Raw genomic sequence first — 8,739 nt, 5'->3', positions numbered from 1 at the left:
GGGGGAAGACGCAAACTCCACACAGTCACCTAAGGCTGGAATCGAAACCGGTCCCCGGTGTTGTGAGGCGGAAGTACGAACCACTGTGCCACCATGCCTGACTGTGGTTGATACCTGGGACTGGTATGAGAGACTGCCCATGATTAATTGTGCTGGGGCTCCGGACTGATTGCATTCCTATGGATTTCACTGCAAACTACTCCCATAAAATTTTCAGACGTGTCTTATTACTTGCTGCAGATGCCATGTGGGTTTGGCCTGAACACTAATTCCACGTGGTACAGGTCCTACAGTAATGTGGCACACTAAGGCAAGGCAAGATGTACATGACCTTCACTGAGGACTGCTGCATAACATGGCCACCTGCCCAATTGTTCATGGGCCAATTGTCAATATAAAGCATGACAGGGCAAGGCAAACCATGCACACTAAGGGCAAGCCAGGATCCACCAAGTGAATGCACACTCAGAGAGCAAGGGGCCAGCCCTGGTAAACAGCCTGGCCCATGACATATGAAGAGTTTCCTTCTCTGTTTAGCACCTATACCCAATTCAGCTGTACACAGCTGGTTGCCAATATGAACTGCTGGGCTAGCCTGCCCTTGCAGTGAACGGTGCCAGTGCATTGGAAGATGCCAGGATGTTGGCGATGACTACATGAAAGTGGAATGCCAATGTCCATGGCAGAAGGGTACACGCAGCTGGTGCTGGTGGATTGTGTCCTGCTCTGCATCTTGTCTGTGGAGCAAGTGACATGTTGAACTCCCTAAGAACCCACTCTGATTACCATTTCAAATTTTCCTGATGGTTAGTTTGTATGGTGACTTTGGAAAGATCACAACCAGTGATGAGTTGGGCTGTTAACAAGGTGTTTTAAGAACGAATGTCAATAGGGAACTCACTACTTCCAACGAGAATCTCACAAACACAATGCTGTGAGAAAATCTCAATGTTGAGATAGGCCTCACCAGATATCTCACCTGATTCTACTACTCTTCTTGCCTTAGTCCATGTCACTTATAGTATTTTTAGAGGGCATACTGGGACTGATGGTAAGAGGCTGTTTCCCAAACTTGATAGCCTAGAGGAGCAAAAACATCAGCACAGTGGTCATCCGGCGATGTGACTTTGACAGCATCACATCTCAATGCTGAATATACTGCAACCACAAAAGATTACTATTTGCTGAATATGTATTTCATATATGACAAAATTAAGTCATCATGCTGAAGAACATCCTATTCTGGCAGCTATCATGATGCTTTCCTTTCGCACCAGTCTGTGCTTCCATCAGCCTTTCAGCCATTACACTACACTGGAGGGTGATTGTTGGGTGCTAAGGTTCTGCCTTACACCTGGATGGTGCTTCCACTCAGCAACTGACCGCATGTGCCCAGAATATTTACAGTGACAACTGTGCTGTCAAATGATAACATTATGCAAAACAGTTTGTGCATAGAAAAGTAAATTAAACTTTCAGCATTAAAAACAATTTTCATTTTTACGTTTACACGCTGTACCTGTGTGTGTTTATTAAAGGCTAAATCACAAGTTCCTCAAATGTTGATCATGGCCAGAAATTATTTATTCTTTGCTGATGATTAAATTTAGTGCTTTAATAGTTCTTATGGGCTTACCAACCTTACTTTCAAAAAGTTTTTGTTAAGCAAATTGACTTTGCATTTACAATATAGTTGGTTCCCCTTATCAAGGTTGTGTCCTTGGTATGGTACATTTAAATGCTATCTCTATACATATAAAATGTAAATTTTTGCCAAACTATGAATTATTTCCAGTCAGCTACATAGGTTAATAAAAATCCAGTGCAAATTTAATCTTCCTTGTGAAGCAACTATTTTTTAATATTACAAAGTGCTCATGGTTTTATTGCTCACTTACCACGTTAAGACTGTGTGACAGATTTACAGTCCTGTGCCCAATTTAATCTTGTAGAGCCTGAGTGTTAGGTTTCTATGATTGCAGTATTTTTCTAAAGTAAAACAACACAAAAATCTTTGATTTTCAGAATGCTGTATCATAATTGGATCTGTCAAATTGACATCAACCTATAATAAAAAATAAAAAAATGCCAGAAATGCATTACAAGTAGAACTCTTTTTTTTGAATCAAGGTAGGATTCTCTTCCTGAAAGAAGGGTAAGAAAATTTTAGCTATCATTTTACTTTTCAAATTCTGTTTGACTTTACACTTGTATTGTTTTGTTTTTAATCCAGTCCTTTGTGTTTCTTTTCTTTTTCGGCATTATGCAAACCCATGTTTTATTAGAAGTAAGTATTTGTTGCTTATAATTTTTTAAATGAACATCATATTCATAAACACTGTGATTATGAAAAGGTATAGTGTTTGTTTTAGAAAACACTAACAGAAATGTTATGGAACAGTAGGCCATTCAACCTCTCAAGTCTATTCTGCAATTCAGTCAAATCATTGCAGATGAGTATTTCAACTCCACTTACCCATATTTGACCCATATCCCTTGATAACATTTCTTAACAAAATCTATTGATCTCAGTCTTGAACACTTCTATTAGTGTACACCTAAAACATAGATCTAGTTGTTCTCTGGACAGACATAGACTTGCTGAGTGCTTCCATTATTTTGTGTTTATCTTGCAGATTTCTGGCATTTGTGGTGCTTTTATTTTGTGCTTTACAGAGATAAACATAAGCTCCCTATTGTATAGGCTATGCCTATTACCACAAAATTTGATCCACAGTTTATTAATCCTGTTGTATCACCATCTGCTGACAAGTTGCAAGAATAAACAGATCTCACTTTGTATATGTTGTAATATCAATATCACTAGTTGACAGTGAAAATTCTGTACACCACAGGTGGAATTTATTCCACCCTCAAGAATGGGCTGGGAGGCGATAAGGGAGAAGGGGCTGCAGAATTAGAAGGGAAGACATGAGTGGCAATGTCCATTGCCTTCCCAACACCTCAAATTCACTTAAGGGAGGGAAAATTGAGGATGGCCTTCCCTCCTGGGGGCTCTTAAGTGGTTAGTTAATGATCATTTACATAGAAACATAGAAGATAGGGCAGGAGGAGGCCATTCAGCCCTTCGAGCTTGCTCCACCATTATTCACGATCATAGCTGATCCTACTCAACAGCCTAATCCTGCTTTCTCCCCATAACCTTTGACCCCATTCACCCCAAGTGCTATATCTCGTTGCCTCTTGAATACTTTCAATGCTTTGGCATCAACTACTTCCTGTGGTAATGACTTCCACAAGCTCACCACGCTTTGGGTGAAGAAATGTCTCCTCATCTCCATGCTAAATTGTTTACCAAATCCTCATAATGTGACCCTTGGTTCTGGACACACCTACCATTGAGACCATCCTCCCTGCATCTACCCTGTCCAGTCTTGTTAGAATTTTATAAGTCTCTGAGATCCCCCCTCATTCGTCTGAACACCAATGAAAACAATCTCAACCTAGTCAATCTCTCCTCATATGTCAGACCCACCATCCCTGGGATCAGCCTGGTAAACCTTCACTGCACTCCCTCGAGAGCAAGAGCATTCTTCCTCAGAAAAAGGAGACCAAAACTGCACACAATATTCTAGGTTTGGTCTCACCTAGGCCCTGTATAACTGCAAACACACATCCCTGCTCCTGTACTCGAAACCTCTCGCTGTGAAGGCAAACATACCATTTGCCTTCTTTACCACCTGCTGCACCTGCATGCTCACTTTCAGTGACTGGTGTACAAGGACACTCCGGCCCCACGGCACACTCCCATCTCCCAATTTACAGCCATTCAGGTAGTAATCTGCCTTCTTGTTTTTGCTTCCAAAGTGAATAATCTCACATTTATCCAAATCATACTGCATTTGCCATTGATTTGCCCACTCATCCAACCTTCGAGATCATGCTGGAGGATCTCTGCATCTTCGTCACAGTTCACCCTCCCAACCAACTTGGTATCATCTGCAAACTTGGAGATGTTATATTTTGTTTCCTCATCCAAATCATTAATATATATTGTGAATGGCTGGGGTCCCAGTACCAACCCCTGTGGCACCCCACTAGTTACTGCCTGTCGATTTGAAAAGGACCCATTAATTCCTACTCTTTGTTTCCTGTCTGCCAACCAGCTTCCTATCCATCTCAATACACTTCCCCCAATCCCATGCGCTTTAATCTTGCACATTAATCTCTTATGCAGGACTTTGTCAAATGCTTTCTGAAAGTCCAAATACCTACATCAACTGGTTCCCCCTTGTCAACTCTACTGGTTACATCTTCATAGAATTCCAACAGATTTATCAAGCATGATTTCCCCTTCATAAATTCATGCTGACTCTGTCTGATCCTGCCACTGCTTTCAAAATGCTCCACTATAAAATCCTTAACAATGGATTTGAGAAATTTCTCCATTACACATATTAGGCTCACTGGTCTATAATTCCCTGTTCTCTATCTACCTCCCATTTTGAATATTGGAGTGACATTAGCCACCCTCCAATCTGCAGGGGCTGTTCCAGAATCTATAGAATCCACTATTTCTAGAGCTATTTCCTTAAGTACTCTGGGATGTAGATTATCAGTCCCTGGGAATTTATTGGCCTTCAATCCCAACAACTTTCCCGCATCGTTTCTTTACTAATATTGATCTCCCTCTGTTCTTCCCTCAATAAATTTTGCATCCTCCAACAATTCTGATATCTGATTTGTACCCTCTTTTATGAAGATAGGACCAAAGTATGTATTCAGTTCCTCAGCCATTTCTTTGTCCTGTATTATACATTCCTCCATTTCTGTCTGTAGGGGACCTTCATTTGTCTTTACCAATCTCTTTCTCTTCACGTACCTGTAGAAACTTTTAGCATCAGTCTTCATATTCCCTGCAAGCTTACTTTCATACTGTATTTTCCCCTTCTTAATCAATCCCTTGGTCCATTTTTGCTGAATTCTAAACTGCTCCCAATCCTCAGATTTATTATTTTTCTTGGCCAATCTGTTTGATTCTTCCTTGGATCGGGATACTATCTCTTATTTCCTTTGTAAGTCATGGATTGGCCCTCTTACTCATTTTCCTTTTGTGACAGACAGCACTAAACAGTTGTTGCAGTTCCCCATGTGTTCCTTGAATGTTTGCCATTGCCTATCCATTGTCATCCTTTTAAGTAACTCTCCCCAATCTATCAAGGCCAACACATGCCTTGTATCCGCGTAGTTTCCTTTATTAAGGTTCAGCACCCTAGTCTCTGAATCAACAACCTCACTCTCCATCTTGATAAAAATTTCTATGATGTTATAGTTGCTCATCCCCAAGGTGTCTTGGACAGCTAGATTGGCAATGATTCCCTTCTCATTACATGGTACCCAGTCTAAGATGGTCTGCTCTCTAGCTGGTTTCTCCACATATTGGTCAAGAAAACCATCCTGTATACACTCCAGGGCTTCCTCCTCTATGGAATTGTGGCTAATTTGATTTGCTCAATTTATGTGCAGATTAAAATTACCCATGATCACCGATATTCCCTTATCATATGCATCTCTAATTTCCTGTTTAATGCCATTCTTGTCATCACCACTGCAGTTTGGGGGTCTATATATGACACCTACTAATGTGTTTTGCCCCTTGGTATTTCTCAACGCTACCCATACAGATTCCACATTGTCAGATCTAATATGCTTTTTTTTCTATTGTGTTAATATATTCTTTAACCAGCAATACTATTCCATCACCTTCTGCTTTTTGCCTGTCCTTCCTAAATATGAGACGTATTTCTGAAACATTCAGTTCCCATCCCCTGTTCACCCTGCAGCCATGTCTCCATAATCCCAATTATATCGTACCTGTTTACATCTATCTACACAATTAGTTCATCCACTTTATTGTAGATGCTCCACGCATTAAGGCACAAAGCCTTTAAGCTTGTCTTTTTAACAGTGTTTGTCTCCTCCTTATTTTTCTCAATGGCCCTGTTTGAATCTTGTCCTTGGTTTCTCAGCCTATCACTTTTCTTATTCCATTTTCTAGCTTTTGTTTTTGTCCTTGCTGCCTTCTTCTCTGACTCTTTACATAGGTCCCCATCCCCCTGGTATATTAATCTAAACCCTCCCCAACTGCTCTAGCAAACACTTCCCCTCAGACATCAAGTCCCAGTCCTGCCCAGCTGTAACCCATCCAATTTGTACTGGTCCCACCTGCCCCAGAACCGGTCCCAATGCCCTACTTAAGGACGTCATCCACTGCTGCTGCCATTCTACCAATGGCATGTGATGTTGGGATGGGCATCTATCGGTAGAAGCTAAAGGTTTCTCTGTGGCGTCATGTCGTGGGACACCCTCCTGATCAGGCACCCTGTGACCCATGGAGGGCATTCCTGGCAGCATAGGCTGCCATTTTGGAAAGAATACCAGCTCTTCAACAAAGAAACTTCCCCTTTGCCAAGACCTGCTTCACTGATGTTGGTGAGACAGACAATCTTGTCCACATTCTGGGGCCTGCTCTACCCATTCTAATTCCAGGCCAGGTGCAGTATCAGCAGTGGCCCCCCCACTCCCTGTGGCTGTACTGGAACTGAACAATTGCTGCCCCTTTGATTGGCCGGCAGCTGCTTAAATCAGGATAAAAACCAAAAGAACTGCGGATGCCGTAAATCAGGTTCTGAGGAAGGGTCACCGGACCCAAAATGTTAACTCTGTTTTCTCCTTCACAGATGCTGCCAGACCTGCTGAGCTTTTCCAGCAACTTTGTTTTTGGGCTTAAAGCAGGATCTCTATCCTGGAAGAAACAGAAGCCCTGATGCCTTCCAGATCAATATCTGATTGGCATGCAATTGAATCGGAGTTTTTGGAAACCATCGTGGAAGAGTAGCTCATGGCTTTCCAGCTGGTGGATGGAGCCACTGATGTAGTTCTTAAATTCAACCACATGTTATAGCATGACAGGATGCAACAGGATGCAGTTTATGGCAATAGCATTTGTATAGTAAAGGGAATAAGTTAACTATGGATTTACTTCCGCCAAAGCATGAAACATTCACCAAGTTGATCACTTACTATGTTAAACAAACACAGTGAAAGGGTAACTGACAGCATTATGGGGAAATACCAATATTGTAGCAAGTTGGAATTAATCTTGTATGAGTGAAACAACAAAAAAATAGGAGGGGTGTTTGCATTTAGAGTTTGTGCTAATAGAATTTAAAATAGACGCATCTGAACAGATATTTGTCTACAATGCTAATAAGTGGTGAAATACCAAATCAAAGACAATATGAGAAGCAGTTAAAATGATGGTCCAAATTAACTCTTTAAATACTTCAATCATTTTTCAGCACGAATGTAGCAATGTAGAAAAAATAGCACAGTAACATTTCCTTAAATTACATTCTACTTCCCTTGTCTCTGAAAGTTTTCAATGGATGCAATTGCCACTATAGCAGTAAAGCTCTTTTGCAGCAATGAGACTTTAGAATGAAAACAAAGCGATCATGTCCCAAAATGGCTTTACTTCTGAAAGTGGAAGTTATTCAACAAAAAATGTTGTTTTACATTTTTTAACTTTATTTTTCTCTGAGAAATTAAAGAAAAAAAGCCAACACGTCATAGGATGGTTTTTTAAAGTGCAGGAAGTGTGATGAAAGCTGTGTGATTTATAGATATTAACATAAATTTTTCCAACTTTAGAATTAAAACCAGTATCATGTGGCGTTTGTCAGTTTTGTTAAGGTGTTTAGTAATTAACTAGTTCAATCTATCCAGGACCATGATTTTAAATCTATATGTGCCTTCTGGAATTTTATTGAAGTTTGTTTATATTGTGTACATTTAAAACAGGAGGGGGAAAACATTGAAAAAAGACATTAGTTTTCTTTTGCAGTTAGAATAATCAAGAATTGTTTTTAGCATAGGAATCCTCAGAGAAAGCTTTTGTGCAGTTTGAGAAAGCTTTGACTGGTTGCAGATGCAAGAATACTTCTCCTCGTCAAATTAGGTGTAGTTCATGAAACTTCTGGATCGGGAGTGTTTGGTCAGAAATCTGCAATAGTCGTTCAAAACTGAGAAAGTCCAAGATCTCAGTTATATATGAGTATTCAAGGAAAAGATTTCACAGCTCATTGGATATGAACTGAAGAAAAAGCAGTCAAGTCAAATCAATAAATTTCATTGGGAAGGAAAACTCCTCAGGCTTTTGAGCGGCTGCGAATACATGGGGTATTATTTGAGAGTTTGTTTCACCATGTGTTTTGAAATCTTTCAATTTGTTGTATTGCGATAGCTTGATTTGGTTTATTTTTTTCTTATTTTATTTGTATGCTAAACTTCTGTTTTATTGTTAAAACTAAATTTGCAACCATGTGGTTTACATTTCAGTGAAAGATCAAAGTTTTGAATCAATAAAGAAAAAATGTAATTTATCTAGCCAGATTTCATTTGGCAATCTGACTTGACCAGCAGTAATAACAGCAGGGATCTTACCAGAAGCGTTAGCTTTCTCAGGAATTTGATGAACATGAGCAAATATACAAGATGGAAACTAAAACTGGAATATGCAAGTTTGATAGGATGCCAAAGGATAGGTTGATTTGAAAGCATATGGCTTGGGAATAGTGTGCGGGATGCAGGTAGGGTCAGAGGAGATATTGAGGTCCAGAGCGGTCTAGCCAATGGGCGCAATGGGGTTAAACCTTAACATTGGACATAAAAAGAACAAGGTGTAGAGCTGGATGAACACAGCAGGCCAAGCAGCAT

This window comes from Rhincodon typus, chromosome 3, assembly GCF_021869965.1.
Source record: "Rhincodon typus isolate 14 chromosome 3, sRhiTyp1.1, whole genome shotgun sequence".
In the NCBI taxonomy this organism is placed as follows: domain Eukaryota; kingdom Metazoa; phylum Chordata; class Chondrichthyes; order Orectolobiformes; family Rhincodontidae; genus Rhincodon; species Rhincodon typus.
This window is presented reverse-complemented; position numbering follows the sequence as displayed.